Below are 18,498 nucleotides of genomic sequence, written 5' to 3'. Positions count from 1 at the left end.
ATTTCAGATACATGAAGCTGACGGAAGCAGACAGCTGATGAAAATGCACAGTGCAGTTCACTGCAAGCCACAGCACTGACCAATAGAAAATAGCAGAGAATGGTTTCGATCCATCGACCTCTGGGTTATGGGCCCAGCACGCTTCCGCTGCGCCACTCTGCTACCTCGAGATGCGTGTCTCAGGCAAGTATTCAGCTTTCCATCTGGAGTGCAGCATTTCCATTCGATGATGATGTCAAAAGATCTTCACTGTTGTTTTGTTGCACAGACGTGTCACAGCTGTGTGAGTATAACCTTTGTCTAATTTCCCACATTCTGTTGGTCGATTTCACTCAGAATCACAAAACTTGTCACAGCTCAGATGGAGGCCATACACCCTGCCTTAGTTATGCCACGTCTCCCCAATAAGCAACTAATTATCACTTTCAGTATCAATCTTTTGCCTTCTCCCTGTAGCATCTGCACAGGTACTTTTAACATAGCTGTCCAATTCCATTTTGTGTTGATTGAATCTGCCTCTGTCGCTGTCAGATCGCGATTTACCGACCCTAACCACTCCTTATGTGGGAACGTTCTTCCTCATGTCACTTTTACTTTGTTTTCCTCATGCCTTCAAATATCTGCCTAATCGTTCTCAATCCTTTCAGGCATGGTGTGGTAGCACTTTCATGCCTCTATTTCCTCTGTCCATGCTCTTCATGACTTGGAAAGCTTCATTCGGATCACTTTACAGCCTTCTGTTCCCCAAGAACTGTCTAATCTTTCCAACCCATCTTCATTTCTGACATACAACTACATTTTAAACCTTCAATATTTGGATCTATCTTCGATGCTCCTTACTCACAACCTCTTCAATGCCTTCCAGAAACAATTCTTTTGATGCAACCTGGCCTGTTTTGTTCTTCCAGTCTCCTCTTTGTCTACGATTCACATGAGCGTGTTCAGCACTATCCCCAATCACTTCACATTCCCACTTTCTGAAGTTTCACGTTCATGATTGAGCAACGCTTCAGCCTAAGAATTCATTCAGAGTCGGTTTTGCCTGTGTGAACATTCTAAAACTCTTGTTCTTCCTTTGAATAAGTGTATCCCTTGGCCGTGTTCACTGCAATAGGACATCTACCCGATCCCAAAGTCAGGCAGTTCAACTTCATTTCACGAAGCTGCTTTTTGAGATAATTAATTGGGTACTTTGGCGAAACACATGTGGTTGTTTAGATGTAAAACTGGGACTTCTGGTGTTTATAAATGCTGTAAGACCCAAAACAAGAATCATACCCTGGACCAACAAGCCACCTGTAGACCACAGGGGCCAAATCCTCAACCAGCTGAGACTCGCTTCGTGTGACGTACATCCCACAATGTTTCAGGAATTCCAAGGACCAAACAGTTTCCTGAACATAATCCCTTGACCTTGATTGTTCTTGGAACAAAACCAAAATTGCTGGAAAAGTTCAATAAGTCTGGCAGTATTTGTGAAGGAAAATCAGGGTTACTGTTTTGGGTTGGGTGAATCTTTCTCAGAACTGACTGTTCAGACTTATTTCCCAGGACATGGCTCACAGCCTCACCTGTTGGCCCGGCAAGTGGATATCTTAAAGCTCTTTAACTTTTATGAAAGTTTGTGCTGGTTCTGCTATGACAGGCAGTGAATTACCTTTTCCCACTGTTGGTGGTCTGAGTGAAATGTTTTTTCCTGCTGTTTTGATTCCTACACAAGCAAAACGGAGGAAGCAAACAGCCCTCGCATTCATTCCCAGCTTTTGCCCACAGTCAGCAGGATATGAATCCGTGCAAAAACACCAAACGGATTTGAAATCCATTGCCTTAACCATTAACCAAGAGATGCTTGTTAATATTAACAGCAGAGTTTATAAAAGGAGCCCGTAGATGAAGTCTACTTGAATTTTCCACAGCACTCAAAAAGGGGTCAAAAGGTCATAACACAAGGTCAGAGTTCATGGTGTTGTCTAATAATTGAGCATGGACTTCCTATTGTTTAATTAACAGAACACACAGAATCGGGATTAAAGGGTATATTTCATGTTGAAATACCCACACCCCACAACTCACCCACCGGACTCTAATGTACACTATTTGATGGGCACTGTTCTCTCAGAGATCTTTTAACTTGATGTAATTCATTAAACCTGCCACATTGCACATTACCAGAACTAAATTAGCCACATCCCACATCCTACCCCAAATGCATCTTTTGCCTCTTTGAACAGTTATGGAAACATTTTTCTCTGAAATTTATCACCTTCATAAAAAGGGGGCTTTACAGTGAAGCAAAAATCAGAAGCCATTCTTTTCTTGGCACAGATTATTTACAGAGTTCAACATTATGGGTGTGTAGTTCCTTACTCCGCTCTCTGTCTGTAAGCGTCTTGTTATTAGTTCTCCAGTCACCAAAGAATGTCTACACAATATTTGATAAAAATGAACAACTACAATCAAGGCCACTAAAACATTTATCATCTGTGTGGCTACCAAGGTGTCTCAGTAAGTGGGATGACTGATCCAATCCTTTCCCACTCTCAGAACAAATGCATGGTTTCTCTCCCGTGTGAATTCGCGGGTGCAAGACCTGATTGAAAGACTGGCTACATCTCTTCCAACACTTGGAGCATTTATCGACATCTGCTAAGTGTGATCTCACTGGTGTGTAGCAGGTAGAATGTTTGAGTGAACCATTTCTAAACTTAAAGCAATTATCGAGTCCGAGAGATATTCAGCACAGAAAGAGAGTCTTTGGTCATTCTCGTCCATGCCGACCAGATTTCCAAAATTTATCTCGTCCTGTTTGCCAACATGTGGCCCATACCCCACTAAACCCTTCCTTTACATGTATCCATGCCGATGCCTTTTATATGTTGTGTTTATACCAGCCTACACCATTTCCTGTGTGAGTTCATTCCATACACACACCATCCTGCGTGTCAAAACATTACACCCTGTGTCCCTTTAAAATATTTACCCTCAAACCTTAAACCTATAACCTCAAGTTTGGACTCCACTACCCTGGGAAAAAGACCTGATCACTACCCCTCATGATTTTATTAACTTCGATAAGGTCACCCCTCAGCCTCCAATACTCCAGTATAAAGAGCCTGATTTTACTCAGCCTCTCCTTCAAGATCATCTGCTCCAACCCTGGCAACTTCTCTGTAAACCCTTTCATCTTTCCTTGAGCAGGGAGACGAGGATTGAATGCAGTTTGCGAGGTTTTGTCTGTGTGTATTAACGTGGTTACTGGGTACAGAGAGGATGAACACATCCGCTTTATCCCGCCAGTTGTGAAAATATCGGTTTTAAGGCAGTGTAAGAGGAGATTGTATCTTTCTGTGCATTTTCAGTGGAAATGTTCAGCTGTGAACTGTCTGTCTTTAAAATAAACGGTGTTTGACTTAATTTCTCACTGATTAACATTGAGATAGAAAAAAAAGTTTCTGTGTTTGGGTGTTTAAGTTCATGAACATATGGATTGGAGCTGAAGCAGCTTGTGTGGTGCTGAAGCAGCTTGTGTGGTGCTGTGGCTTAGTTGGTTAATGTGCCTTTCTAACAATCAGCATAGCTGTGGTTTGAGTCCCACAGGTGCCTATGGCTTACATTGACGGTATCTTGTCCAAACCTCTTGTAAATAGTGCCAGCTGCTTGGTTCCTTAAAGCTGAAATGGCTAGCATCTTGTATTTAAACTCAATGCATTATTATTCCTCTGCTCCCACTCCAGTCACCTGAGCATAACCCAACTGGCAGTTTTGTTTGTTGCTGTTTTGTGAACTGTAACAATTAACAATTGTCAGCCACTCAGAGAGAGAAATTGTGATAAATGTCCCGATTTGACAGATAAACCTGATAACTTTGCCCAAGATGACATGATTGAAATGCATAACCAGTCTAGTTCCAATTACTGATCTGTGGACTTGAAAGGTTACCTCTCTTCTGCTCCACAGATGCTGCCAGGCCAGCTGAGTTTCTCTGTCAATCCCTGTTTCTCTTTCAGACTTATAGCACCTGCAGCTCTTTGACCTCTGTTAACTTGAATAATTTCTGGGACAAACCAGCCCACCTACCAGCTCCAGAGCTTCTTTCCTGCTCCTGAAAATCAGTCATCACAATAAACGAGCAGAATAAAACTCCCATTCCCTGACCACAAACGGAACCCAGCCTGCGGCAGTGAAAGCACCAAATCCTAACCGATGCACCACCAGGAAGGGCACTTCAGACTCTTGTATCTTTTCTCACTGACACTGCTTCTGACTTTTTATTTTGTACCATTTTGGCTGCAGATCAGTTTCTCCCTTTCACCAAAATTCCCTTTGCCTTTTTAATTACCTGCTGCACCTGCAATCCTACTTTCAGCGATTCATGCAAAAGGGCACCAAAGTCCCTCTGCACAGCAGCGTGCTGCATTTTTTATCATTTAAAACATAGTCCATTTTGCGTTTTTCCTACCGAAATAGATGACGTCACACTTATCAACATTGTATTCCATCTGCCAGGACTTTGCTCACTCACTTAGACTATCTTTATCCCTCTGCAGATGTTTTGTGTCTTCTGCACACTTTGCCCTATACTCGTCTTAGTGTCATCTGCAAATTTTGACACACCACACTTAGTCCACAATTCTAAATCATCTGTGTAAATTGTAAACAATTGTGGTCCCAGCACTGATCCCTGAGGCACACCACTAGCCACTGAACACCAACGAGAAAAACACCCATTTACCCCTATTCTTTGCTTTCTACTGGTCAACCAATCCTCTGTCCATGCCAATACATTACCTGTAATATGGTGCAACTTTATCTGATGTAGCAGCCTTTGATGTGGCACCTTGTCACTTGCCTTCTGGAAATCAAAATACACCACATCCACAGGTACCCCATTGTCCACATTGCAGGTAATGTCCTCAAAGAATTTCACCAAATTTATTCAGCAGGACCTACCCTTCATGAACTCATGAACATCAGTGGGACAATTTATATCCAGCTGTCTTGCTATCTCTTCCTTGAACATAGATTCAATAATTTTCCTCAGTGCTGAAGTTAAGCTAACTGGACCAAAGTTACCGGCTTTTTGCCTATTTCCTTTTTTAAACAGTGACGTCACATTGGCTGTTATCAATCTGCGGGATCCACCCCAGAGTCCAGTGAATTGTGGTAAATAATTACTGGTGCATTTGCTATGTCCCCCATCGCCCCTTTTAGTATCCTGGGATGCAGTTAATCAGGGCTAAGAGACCCCCATGTCTACTGTTAGCCCTGTTACCTTGGCCAACACTGCCTCTTTAGTGATAATGATAATCTCTATCACAATCAGTGAGAGTTTCACATCAGAGGTGAATTAAATGGGTAGAAACATTGAAATACATCACTTTCATTAGCTCAGAAACAGTACTACAAAAATGATCTTTATCGAAACATACAGGTGTTATTGGCGATGTAACGGATTGGATGAAGAAAGGTTCGTTCCCTCCTGGGACCATTTGGGAAGGGAGTGTTTAATATCAGAATGGAGGTCGCACATTTAAGGCAAAGTCAAGGTGAAGTTTATTCTCTCAGATGGTTGTGAATTAGTGGGTTCTTTTACAGAAGAGGATTGTCAGAGCTGGGCCACAAAGTGCATTTAAGGCTGAGTTCGATTGATTTTCAGCAGCAAGGGTATCAGAGGTTACTGAGAAATCCAAGAAAGTGCAGTTCAGGATTATCAGGTCAGGATTATCTGCTCATTTAATAGCAGAGCAGACTTGATGGGCTGAGTTGTCTCCTTCTCCTCCAAAACTGCATCATGTTAATATAAAGCTGCAAAACTGACCAGAGCAAATTTTGCTTAAAAACAGGTAGATCCCATCGGGATACCGAACCTCAGTGATATTTGCAAAGGACAACAAACAAAGAAGCAGTCATTGTCAGAAGTGGGATTAGAACCCACGCCTCCAGGTGGAGACCAGAACAGCCAGCTTTGCAGGGGAAAGAGTCTATTCCTTGAGTCTGGCGCCTTAGACCACTTGGCCATCCTGACACACCTTGGCTGCTCCAGAGTGATCTGTATACCAGGGTAAACAGGAAAAGCCAGTCTTCAGCACCCACACTGAGTCTGGCTCCATTAGGCCCACAGTCACCTCTCACAAACCACCGTTGCCCTTCACTTTTCCCAACCTCCACCTTGTTCTTGTCTTAAACAATTGCATGTCAGGCAATTGTAGCTGACATTGCTGATGTAGAACTGGGATGTAGATTGAAGTGACACCGCCTGGTCTATGGCGTAATTCTACTTCTAAAGGTCAGTCAATATTTCACAGTTATGATTGCAAATTTTAACCATGAACACGCCACGGCAGTGAAGGCACTGAACCCTAATCAGCAGACTGCGAGGGAAGACTTATATCTTTCTCACCCTGGTCACTGCCTGATTCAGCATTGTGTCTCTCATCCTTCTGCACATGATCCCCTTGGCTCCATCACGGTGTTGTCACATTGTCTTGGTTTATACTGCACAGACTACCCTGCCATCTATTACATTGCAGTTTCTAATGAATGAAACCCTACCTTACAGGGCACAGTCTTCACTCTATAGCGCAGTGTTGAAAGCAATGGTCTTGTAAAGCACCGGTCATGAGTTTACTTCTAACTGGAGGAGAGGAGAATGTTTGTACAACTGCGGCATCCAATATCAAAAGGAGCACTTTCACATCGTCTGAAATTATGCCAATGTCATTTCCCCCACAGGCCAGCAGTGAGGTGAGGTGAGGTATTATAAACTGTAGGTTGACAAGGAAACAATGGGGGAGCAACACGGAGAGGGGAGCGGCCGAATGCTTTATTTCTTTGCTGTAGTCAGATTCTGGTTTTGAAGTGTGAAATGGGACAATATAACCCAAATGGGTGAAATCCTACTTTCTGGGGCTTGGTTTCTGCTGAGGCCTTTGTCACCTTTTGGGAAATATGTCATGTGTTACCTTCTGAAGGTGAAAATGTGGTCCACTTCCCCAAGGGAACGTGAACATCTCAAACGGCCGGTCCATCGTCTCGTAACACACAAAGCTATGGGCAAAGGCTGGAAACTGGGATGTTGAGCCTCTTTCTGTGCCATAAAAACGTGATGATTCAGTCATTTTGCAGGATAAACAACTGTTGTAGAAAGAAAAAAAAAAGCCAGGAGTTTTGCAATTACGATGCACACAGGTCTCTCGCTATCCATGGTGGTCTAGTGGTTAGGATCGGCACTTTCACTGCCACAGCCCGGGTTCGATTCCCGGTCAGGGAATCCAGTTTTATTTTCCCTGATGGTGACAATGCAAAGGCAGTGCAGCTCTGTCTGCAATCCTTTCAATGACAGTTCCTGACCCCGAGAACATCAGGGTCCATATTCCAGCCGCTTAAAGAGGGGAAAGGTGCCTTAGCTGTCACTGCTCAGTCAGGCTACTCACCTTTGTGTTGTGTTGTTAGCAGGGACATCAGCAGTGAGGGTAACATTCACAAGGTACACAACCAGCAAAGATAATCACAGTCGCCACTTCAATTCAATTGTCTCCCCTTTGTGACGCAGTGAGTTTCACTGCCATTTGTCGTCAGGAAGCTACAATTCACCTGATCGAGTCTGTTCAGCCATTCAATGAGATCGCTGCTGATCTGATAAATGTCAACTCCGCTTTCCTGCTTTTCCTCCATAACCTGAGGTAAACTCGAGCCGAATCACAACATCATATATTACCGATATTTTTCACAAGTTTAGATGACTTCAGTGACCTGTGCATGTTTGCATGAAATTGAATAATATGAAATGAGCCAAAAAAAGCCCTTCCCACAGTTCAACCCAGTGCAGAGTCAGCCGTATGACAAGAGTAAGAGAGCAAAAACGTTAACTCTATTTCTCCCAGCACAGATTTCTCTCTCGACGAGTTGAATATTTGCAGCATTTTTCATTCTAATTGTGACATTTTCATGGACAGATCCTCACTCAATCCACAAATAACTGAGCTTCCAAAAACCATTTTGCCTCAGATTAAAATTGCTGTGCATCTTTTCATACAGCTTGAGGTCCCAATAATCCCTGCCCCATGTCAATAGAAGCTGCTCCGGGTGAGGGTGGAGCCCACAGACTCGGCATTTCACGCGCCTCTATGGCCATAGAAGGACCGCGCACTCACCAATTGCATCACTTCTATCTGTATCCCCCTGGTCACTGTCTGATTCACCACTGTATCTCTCATCCTTCTGCACATCATCTCCGTGGCTCTATCTCGATTTTGTCACATTGTCTTGGCTCATATTGCACAGACTATCCTGTTATCTATTATCACAGCGTACGTCTGCACGCTCATTGCCATCCCCATTTCCGGTTATATCTTCGTGGCTGGTTCACTGAGTTTCCCTGGTTCTGGGCCCAGGAACTGGGATTATATGGTTGTATGCAGCAATGGTTACTTCCTTGTGTGAGGGAGCTGATGAAATATCCAATGTTAAACTAGATTACTATTGAAAGGTACATTTCAACAAGAGCCAGCACTGTACACAGAGTCTTTGATATTTCGTAGAAATCTATCAATCTCAGTCTTCAATATAATCATTGATGGAATCTCCACAGTCCCTGGTAGCATTGTAATTGCAGATTCCAGCCCTCTGTGAATCTCCACATTACAGTGTTCCAGTTGTCGATCTGGTGCTGTTCCTAACATATCCTCTGCCACTGTAGTTATTGCTTGTTGCACACCAGCAAACTCATGCGGTGCTGTGATCGTATTCTGGTTAGTACTCTGTGTTGTGGCCACAGCAACCTCGGTTTGAATCTGAGACCTGGCAGTGGGTGCTTGCTGTATTTTGTTTTAATCCTTGTGCCATGGGCCACAGAAATGCAGCAAGTATCAAACATTTTTACGTGTAAATATTCTTTGAGGTGGTGACAATCATCTCCCAACCCCGGCTCTCTCACATATCTGCATTTGATGTGTCACAATTCAAACCCACCACTTAGAGAATTTTCTCCCTCCCACAATCACTAACTCTCCTTTACGTCCCTCCTTCCACTTCACTGAGACACTGCACAAGCTAACATCCATTTTCACATTGACATTGTTCATTCTGTCTTGTTGCAGTCTATGTTGCTGAGTGAACGTGGCCTGTCTCACCACCAGGAACTCTAAACCAGATGAAATATTTAGATACTGGGACGGTCAGATCAAGACTCATGGAGCAGCTTTTACTGACATGGACCAGTGATTATTGGAACATCAGGCCTAGGAAAATGACCCATGGCAATAATGAGCAACATGGACTGCATCAGAAAAGACCAGTTTCAGTGGCTTTCTGCAGCATTCATTGTATTTGTTCATTTCGCTACAGCGAGAGTATTGTGCGCAGTTCATTAATTCACATTATTGTGGGATGTGATAGCACCAGAAACTGTGCCGAAGAGATTTACCAGGATATTGTCTCACCTAAAGAGTTTCCTTTATGAAGTGAGATCGAACAGACTGTGGTCGTTTTCCTCAGAGCAGAGGCGATGTACAAAATAGTGAGGGTAGACTATGTAAACGCTTCCCCTCGAGGAAGGGTTCAATCACCGGGGTCCATAGATTTAACCTAAGAGGAAGGAAGTTTTGAGTATATTTACAGAAAATTGCTTTTAGCCAGTGGATGTTTGGAATTTGGAAGCCACTGCCTGCAAGTGTCCTAGAGGCAGAGATCCTTCTGACTTTAATAAGCATTCAGATGTGAATTTGTGATGCTGTGGCATTGACGGTTATGGGCGAAGCAATAGAAATAGAATTTGGATACTAAAGCGATTGTATGTGATTGGTGCACACGTAAAGGGCTGAGGGGGCAGTAGCACCTGATGCCGTCATTAGCATTGTGGTCAGTATCCCCACCTTTCACGAGGGAAACCAGGGTTCAATTTCCTACTGGACCCAACCCAAGCATTTTTGGGGCCTTTCAGCAAAACGGACACAGCTTCGATTTCAGCTTCAGCTGATGTCTGCATGGAGTTTGCACATTCTCACCATGTCTGCGTCTGAGTGCTTCAATTTCTTCCCATGGTCTAAACGTATGCAGGCTCGCTGAATTGAACACAGAGAACAGTGAAGAGTACAGGACAGGCTCTTCAGCCCACAATGTTGTGCCAAAATATCATCCTACTCTAAGATCAAACTACCCTCCATAGTCTATGTTTTACGATCATCCTCGCAACTGTCCAAGACTCGGTTAAATGTCCCGAATGTATCTGACTTGAATACCACTGCCGACTGAGCATTCCATGCACCCACCACTCTCTGTGTAAAGAACCTACTTCTGACATCGCCACAATATCTTCATTCAATCACCTTAAAAGTATGCCCCCTCATAATAGTCACTTCTGCTCTGGGAAAAGGTCTCTGAGTATCCATGCTATCTATGTCCCTCATCAACTTATTTACCTATATCAAGTCACAGCTCATCCTTCTTTTCTCCAAAGAGAAAAGCCCAAGCTCCCTCAACCTTTCCTCATAAGACCTGCCCTCCAGTTCAGGCAGCATACTGGTAAATCTCCTCTGCACCCACACGGAAGCTTTCGCATCCTTCCTATAATGAGGTGATCAGAACTGAACACAATATTCCAAGTGTGGTCTCACGAGTGTTTTAAGCAACTGCAGTATATCCTTGTGGCTTTTAAACTCAATTTCCTTGCCAATGAAAGCCAACGCAACATACACCTTCTCAACAGCACTATTAATTTGGGTAGCAACTTTGACGGGTCTATCGATGCGGACCCCAAGATCCCTCTGTTTCTCTACATTAGCAAGAACATTAGGTTAACCCTAAATTCTGTATTTAAAGTCAACCTTTCAAAATGAATGACTTCACACTTTTCCAGGGTGAATTCCATCTGCCACTTCTTTGCCCAGCTTTTCATCTTGTCAATCACCCATTGCAAACTCCAACAGCCCTCCACACTACCCACCATGCCACCAAACTTCGTGTCATCATCAAACTGACTAACCCATCTTTCCACTTCCTCATCCAAGTCATTTATAAAGACCACAAACAGTGGGGTTCCCAGAACAGATTCTTTCAGAACACCACTGATCGTCGAGCTTCAGGCTGAATAATTTCCATCTATTACAACCCTCTGGCTTCCATTCTGTATCCAGACAACCAAATTTCCATGAATCCCATGTCTCCTAGCTTTCTAAATGAACCTACCTTGGGGAACTAAATCAAATGCTTCTCTAAAATCCATATGCATCACTTCCATTGCTTGATCTTCATCAATGTCATTTGCCACATCCTCAAAGAAGTCAGTCAGGCTTCTGAGGCATGACCCGCCCCTCAAAAAGCCAAACTGACTATTTTTAATCAAATTGTGCATGTCCAAATAATCATAAATACTGTCTGTCAGAATCCTCTCCACTAATTTGCCCACCACAGAATGACTCACTCTTCTGTAATTCGCAGGATTATCCCTATTGCCTTTCTTGAACAAGGGAATAACATTTGCAACCCTCCAATCATTTGGTATTACTCCAGCAGGCAGTGAGGACGCAAAAGCCATCACCAAAGGCAAAGCATTCTTTCCCTCGCTTCATCCTCCTTCCTAACATCAACCTGTTTGAGCGTATGTGTCTTTTTCATGCTATCCTCACAAATGTTAAGGCCCCTCTCACTGGTGAATACTGAAGCAAAGTATTCATCAAGGCCCTCCCCTACCATATCTGACTCTGAGCGCAAGTTCCTCCTACTATCCCTGGTAGGCACCACCATTACTCTGACCATGCTCTTGTTCCTCACATAAATATAGAATGCCTTGGATTTTCCTTCATCCAACTGTGGATCCATAGGGACTGTGAGAGGAGTTACAATTCCCCATCCAAGCTGCAAACACATCGGCGCAATCATATCCGGAAGAAACTGTTGACTTGCTGGATGTGTGAGAAGGCATTCACAGCGGTTTCACAATGGAAAGGGGCTGTTTCCCTGCTGTGGGAGTGGCAAGGAATTCATTCAGCCATCCCACCTGCTGACTCACTAATGGGTCCATACTGGGGAGAGACCATTCACCTGCTCCGAGTGTGGGAAGGAGTTCTCCTGGTCATCCAGCCTGTTGAAACCCCAACAGGTTAACTCTGAACAGAGACCCTTGAAATGTGCAGATTGTCGGAAGTGCAATAAAAGCTCAAGTAGACTTTTGTACTGCCAACGTGCTCACAGGTGCTGTCACTGTGGGGCTGGGTGCAGGGCATCATCAGCCCTCATTGTACATCAGCAAATACACACTGGGGAGAGGTCATTCACCTACTCGGTATATGAGAGAAAATTCACTCAGACATATAGCTTGAAGAAACACCAGTGGGTTCAAAAGTAACTTCAGTAATTGAATATTTCTTTTGCTTGTTCATGGGATCATGGCATCAGAAGCTCAGGAAGCTTTTATCATCCGTTCTAACTGCCCAGGGGATGGTTCAGAATCAAACTAATGGTTATAGGACGGATTCACATGGAGGTCAGAATAACAATGGCTCCCAGACCCGATGGCATTGAGTTGATTTTCTGGTCTCTTGTCCCGTTTCTGGAACAAAAGTGAATAAATTGGTGCAATTGATTTAAAAGTGAAAGACTAAAATGTTGTTTTTCTCTCTGATTCAGCATGCCCTGCTGTTTGCTCAGTTGTTATTGACAACCTCATGGCCCTCACTCCATCATCTGTTCCGGAGAGTGTTACAGGAAGGAGGGAATGGTCAACTGTATCTGGTCACTCAAAGGGTCACTGGACCTGAAAGGGTAACTCGGATTTCTTTCATAGATGCTGCCACGCCTGCTGTATTTTTCCAGCAATTTCTGTTTTTGTTTCTGATTTCCTGCATTTGCAGTTTTTTTGTAAATTTTTTTTTCAATATCCTCTTTGTCTGTTTCAGAGGAGCCTCATTGATAGGTTTGGTCAGTTTTGGAAATTGAAAGTTAAGGCACAGATCAGGCAATGATCTAATTGAATGACAGAACAGGCTTAAGGGGCTGAATGGCCTACTCCTGTTCCGATAAAAGTTTTCCATTTGCAGCTTGTGGCAATATTTCCCCCCACTCTTCACTTCACATCCCTGACTGTTACACTATGTGCTATAACTGGCTGAACAAATCTCCTGTGTTTGAACTCAGTCTGTTACTATTCAGTGCCCCATCTTCGCCTGCCCGGGTTTGACTCTCATCAGAGAATTTTGTCTCGACTGCAGAAATTCACCAAAGATCCTCAGGCAGCACCTTCCAAACACATAACCACTTCCATCTGGAAGAACAAGGGCAGCAGATATATGGGAAGATCACCACATCCACGTTCCCCTCCAATTCACTCACCATCCTGGCTTGGAAATATATCACTGTTCCTTCACTGTCGCTGGGTGAAAATCCTGGAATTCCCTCCCTAATAACATTGTGGGTCACCACTCATCAGGAGGACTGCAGCGGTTCAGGAAGGCAGCTCACCACCACCTTCTCAAGGGCAACTACTGATGGGCAAGAAATGCTGGCCCAGCCAGGGACACCCACATCCCACACATTAGTTAAAAAAAATACTGTGTGAACAGTCACAACAGGAGGATCCTGGAGTCTCATTCCCCTGGAACAAAAACAAAGTTGCTGGAAAAGCTCAGCAGGTCTGGAAACATCTGTGACCCTTCCTCACTCCCCTGGGATCTACCAAACCTGCTTATTATTTCCACTTCCTCTTTCATTCTGACAGTTTAATTTCTCAATTTCACTCCATGCGCCTTTTGAGCTCTTCAACAACCCCATTGAGGTAAACGAGAGCTGGAATTAACACAGGAAACTGGGAAGTGGGTGGAAGTATGAGGAGAGGCCACATCAAAGAAAGCTCCCATTCCAACAACAGAGCTTCTCAAAACACAAAGGCAGCATGAAAGCTTGAGCTGAATGAACATGGTGATGTGTGGGCTGTCATGAGGAAAAAGTGACCAAGGTCACAAATGGTTCAGATCACAGGATCCCCATAGTGCAGAAAGAGGCCATTCAGTGCATCTAGTCTGCACTAGCTCTCTATCCCACCCTACTCCCCACAACCCCACATTTACCGCAGCTAACCCAACCACGTAAGCTGCACACTCGGGGACAATTTAGTGCGGCCAATCCACCTAACTTGCATTTTTGGGCTATGGGAGGATCACAGCTTAGCTCTCAAGAAAAAAATGTGGATTAAGGCTCAAAAAAACCTCAAGTCTATAGAAAATTCATGCTTTTTGTTTCCAAAATTAAAATCTGGGGAAAACTGCAGCCACAACGATTTTAGAAATCACTCTGGAGGAAGAGAATTCAAAACTCTGACCCAGGGGTGGGGTTGACAGATGCCTGGGACCAGAAATGTAACAGATTCTGAGGAAGGTAGGGGTGAGACAAGGGCAAAAGGCACATGTCACGGGGGGAAGGCAGAAGAGATCCAATTGCAGAAATGTTATTAGTCCCTCAAGGCTGCAGGGAATGGAGTTAGGACTGGAAAAGAAACAAATAAACAAAAGATGTGCCTGGAGCCAGGTGTGCAGTGGACCCAGACACAAATTGAAACAAGAAATGTAAACAAATTGGGGCAGAGTTCACAGTCTGAAATTGTTGATCTCAATGATGAGACCAGAAAGCTGTAAAGCCTGGCTCGTTCTATTCCAGCCAACACACACATGATGAGCCAAGGGTGAATGCTGCTGGCCAGCCAACAATATGCACATCACACAAATGAATTTAAAAAGGCCTTGCTCAGCACTGTAATTTTCTGTTACTTTTGTTCTGACATTTGCAGTTTGTTTCTGATGACGGCTATAACCCTAAAATTGAACTAGAGTTTAGTATCCGAGAGAAATGTAAAATAAGTCAGCTTTGCTTCAAGCACATCGCTGTAGTTTGTTGTATTTGTCCTGAGGGCTGAACAGCACCTGGAGCTCAGAAAGGACAATCTCAGGGTGGGAGGTAGGGGAATCGTGCACAGCAACAGAGCTTCAGTCGGGGCAAATCCCTCAGGGTCAGACTGAGGGGGTCAGATGGCACTTTACTCTTTCACATCTCTCTTCATTGACAGCCAAGCCACAGTGTGGGTTAATCCTGCTGTGTGTAAGAAATGTGTCCCAGCTACTGTCTTCCATGGCTCACAGCTCCTTGACACGGAACAGAATCTCATTTCCAACTCGGTTTAGAGTCAGGGGAAGTACAACGGTGAATGCCGGAAATGTGCTTCAAATCAGAGATTAGTGTAAATCAATGATGTGTTCCTGACTGGAAGTGAACCCTCAGGCTCAAGTTTAGGTTTCTTCTACATTGGTAAAGATAAAACAGTATTTCGTAGCCGTACAGCACTAAGACCCAGAGCAGTGGGAGCAGGGGTATGAACATCCTGTCCCTGCCTCTGCTGTAATCACACAGAATGCACCAGGGTGAAGTGAGAGAAGGGTCTGGGTTAGAAATTATATTTCACCAACAATGATTACATGGGGCGGGTTGATAAAATGTTAATTTTCATTTTCAATTACTGCACATAACATGCATGTATTTTTCAGGAAAGGATGAAGAGGGGTTCGTGCTGGCAGTGGGAAGATGTTTTTTTCGGAAGGAGTCTTGTCTGAGACTTTATCACGTTTTTATGATGTCTCCAGGACATGTCTTTTATTCCCACTTTGATTTCATTTCCCAACCTGACTACCTTCCTTCCACTTGTTTGATCCAGAAGTAACTGTCAAAAACGAATGATAATGGGAACCGCAGATGCTGGAGAATCCCAGATAATAAAGTGTGAAGCTGGATGAACACAGCAGGCCAAGCAGCATCTCAGGAGCACAAAATCTGACGTTTCGGGCCTAGACCGATGAAGGGCCTGTGCCCGAAACTTCAGCTTTTGTGCTCCTGAGATGCTGCTTGGCCTGCTGTGTTCATCCAGCTTCCCACTTTATTGTCAAAAACAAATATTTCACTTGGTGGATATTTTCCTGTGACAATTTTTTTTATTTCAAAAGCCTCACATCAGGTTTAATCCAATCAAACACAAAACAGCCCTCTTGATTTACACCCAAACGACATCCCTGTACTCCTGAGAACATGAGATTTGGACACAGGCACAAGATGCTTCTGGTGTAAGTTAGTAACAAAACGGCTTCTAGCCTGGGAACTGTAAATTCTGCTGGAGCTGCTCTTTTCGCCTAGGAACTGTGAGTTCTGCGAGAGCAACATAAATAATGCAGGAATGATAAGATAACGCAGTACTAACCATTCTAGCTGCCCTTCAGTTGCAAATGTTGTGGCACTATGTGGTGAGATAAAAAGTAACCTATGTGTTGTGATGTAAGTTGTTTACCAGTTAATGTTATAGGATTATGTAACTGTCAATGAAGCAATATCATGTATTGATTGTTTGAATACACTGTGCGATCACACGATGTACCCTGCTTTAAGAAAAGTATAGAAATGTCTTTGTATTAGCCTGTGGGTTGCAGCTCCTCCGGGGAATACGGAAGTCCTCAACTTCTGCGTTTTACGGATGATCTGTACCCGGCCGTATGATGAAATAAAGCGTAAACTCTTAAACAGCCAGACCGACTGTGAGTATTCATTGACTGATCACGGAACCGAGAGACCCCACCGGAGGTCGAGATTTACACAGGGATCGGGTGAATCCTGAGAGGAGTGTAAGGGCAGTTGGAGTACGCTTCAGAAGGAGTTCACCACTGATGCAAAGCGGCAGCAGTCTGTACCGTCTACAAGATGCACTGCAGTGACTCAGCAAGGCTCCTCCAACAGCGCCTTCTGAATCTGCAGTCTTCAACATCCAGAAGGACAGGGGCAGCAGTCACATGGGAACGCTACCACCTGCTAGATCCCCTCTAGGCCACATACTGTGCTGACCTGGAAATATAACGTGGAGATGCTGGTTTGGGATTGGGGTGGACAAAGTCAGGAGTCAGATGACACCAGCTTATAGATCAACAGGTTTATTTGAAATCACAAGCTTTCTGAATGCTGCACCCAACTTTGTCACTTTCTCATGATGTGTAATAAAGTAATAAAGTGGTGCTTCATCTGTCAAAGGTGGAACACCCCGAAAGGTTATGATTTCAAATAAACCTGTTGGGCTTGAACCTGGTGTTCTGTGTCATCTGACTTTGGCCTGGGAATATATTTTGTTCCTTCTGTGTCGCTTGGTCAAATTCCTGGAAGTCTCCCTCAATAGCACTGTGGATCTATCAACAATACATGAACCATAGCTAGCTCCATCCTCTCCAGGGCGGGTAGCGATGGGCAATAAATCTGGGCCTACAGTAATGCCAATGGCTCATAAGCAAATACAGTATTTAGATCAGTGAGGGAGGGATGGGCAGGGAGTGAGGGAGGGATGGGCAGGGAGCGAGGCAGGGGCAGGAGAGGAGGGAGCGAGAGAAGGAAGGTGAGGGGGAGGGAGCGAGGGAGTGGTGAGGGAGGGAGGGGGAGAGCGGGAGTGAGGGGGCACCACTGGGAGGGAGGGAACAAGTGAGGGAGCAAAGGACAGGGATCAGTGGACAGGGAGCGAGGCGTGGGGAGGAAGGGAGCAACCGACGGGGTAGGGAAGGAGTGAGGGATGGAGGGTATGACAGGGAGTGAGCAAGGGGCAGGAAGGGAGGGAGCAAGGGAGTGAAGGATGTGGAGAGTGGAGCCGAGGGATGCAAAGGGAGCAAAAGGACTGGTAGGGAAGGAGTGAGGCTTGCAGGGGAGGGATGAGGAGTGGGGGAGGGAGTGACGGGGATCGAGGGAGTGGGGGACCAGGATCGAGTGAGTGAGGGACCAGGATCGAGGGACTGAGGGCGAAGATCCAAGGACGGGTGCTAGAGACCGAGGGACCGGGGGAGGGAGTGAGTGAGGGAGGATGTGAGGGACGGGGATGGAGGGAGTGAGGAACATGGAGGAGGGAGAGAGTGTGGGAGCAAGGGACGGGGAGGCAGAGTTTGAGGGATAAGGAAGGGAGCGATGGAGGGAGGGACAGGGATGTGGGAGTGATGGGGAGGGACAGGGAGGAGGGAGGGAGCAAGGGGCATGGTAAGGGTGGGAGTGAGTGACAGAGAGGGGTCAAGGGAGGGGGTGAGGGATGAGGAGTGAGAGACGGGGAGAGAGGAATCGAGGGACGGGGAGTGAGGGACAGGCAGTGAGGGATGTAGGTAGGGAGGGAGCAAAGGATTTGGAGGTCGGGAGCGGGGGACAAGGCATTGACGGGGAGGGAGTGAGCGAAAGGGAGGGGAGGGAATGAGGGACGGTGAGGAGGCAGGGAGCAAGGGATGTGGTAAAGTTGGGAGTGAGGGATGGAGAAGGATCAAGGGAGGGAGTGAGGGATGGGGACGGAGAGACGGGGAGTGAGGGAGAGGGAGCGATCGAGTGAGGGACGGAGAGGAAGGGAGCAAGGGATGTGAGTAGGGAGCAAGGAAGGGGAGAGCAACCGAGGGAGGAATAGGGAGGGAGCGAGGGAGGGGAGACGTTGAGAGGGATGGAGAGGGGGTGTGAGGGAGGGTA

The 18,498-nt window shown here is 45.2% G+C and overlaps 1 non-coding gene across 1 annotated transcript; it reads right to left on the bottom strand.

Moving 5' to 3' along the window:
• Positions 1-5,910: 5,910 nt before the first annotated feature.
• trnal-caa (transfer RNA leucine (anticodon CAA)) lies at positions 5,911-6,025 on the bottom strand. The gene is made up of 2 exons: positions 5,988-6,025; positions 5,911-5,956 (listed from the first exon to the last, which is right to left on the bottom strand). It is a non-coding gene; the product is annotated as a tRNA-Leu (tRNA).
• Between the last annotated feature and the right edge of the window lie 12,473 nt (positions 6,026-18,498).

Source organism: Stegostoma tigrinum, chromosome 11, assembly GCF_030684315.1.
Source record: "Stegostoma tigrinum isolate sSteTig4 chromosome 11, sSteTig4.hap1, whole genome shotgun sequence".
Taxonomy (NCBI): Eukaryota; Metazoa; Chordata; class Chondrichthyes; order Orectolobiformes; family Stegostomatidae; genus Stegostoma; species Stegostoma tigrinum.
The sequence above is the reverse complement of the archived record's forward strand: the minus strand, read 5'-3'. Positions and strand labels throughout refer to the sequence as shown.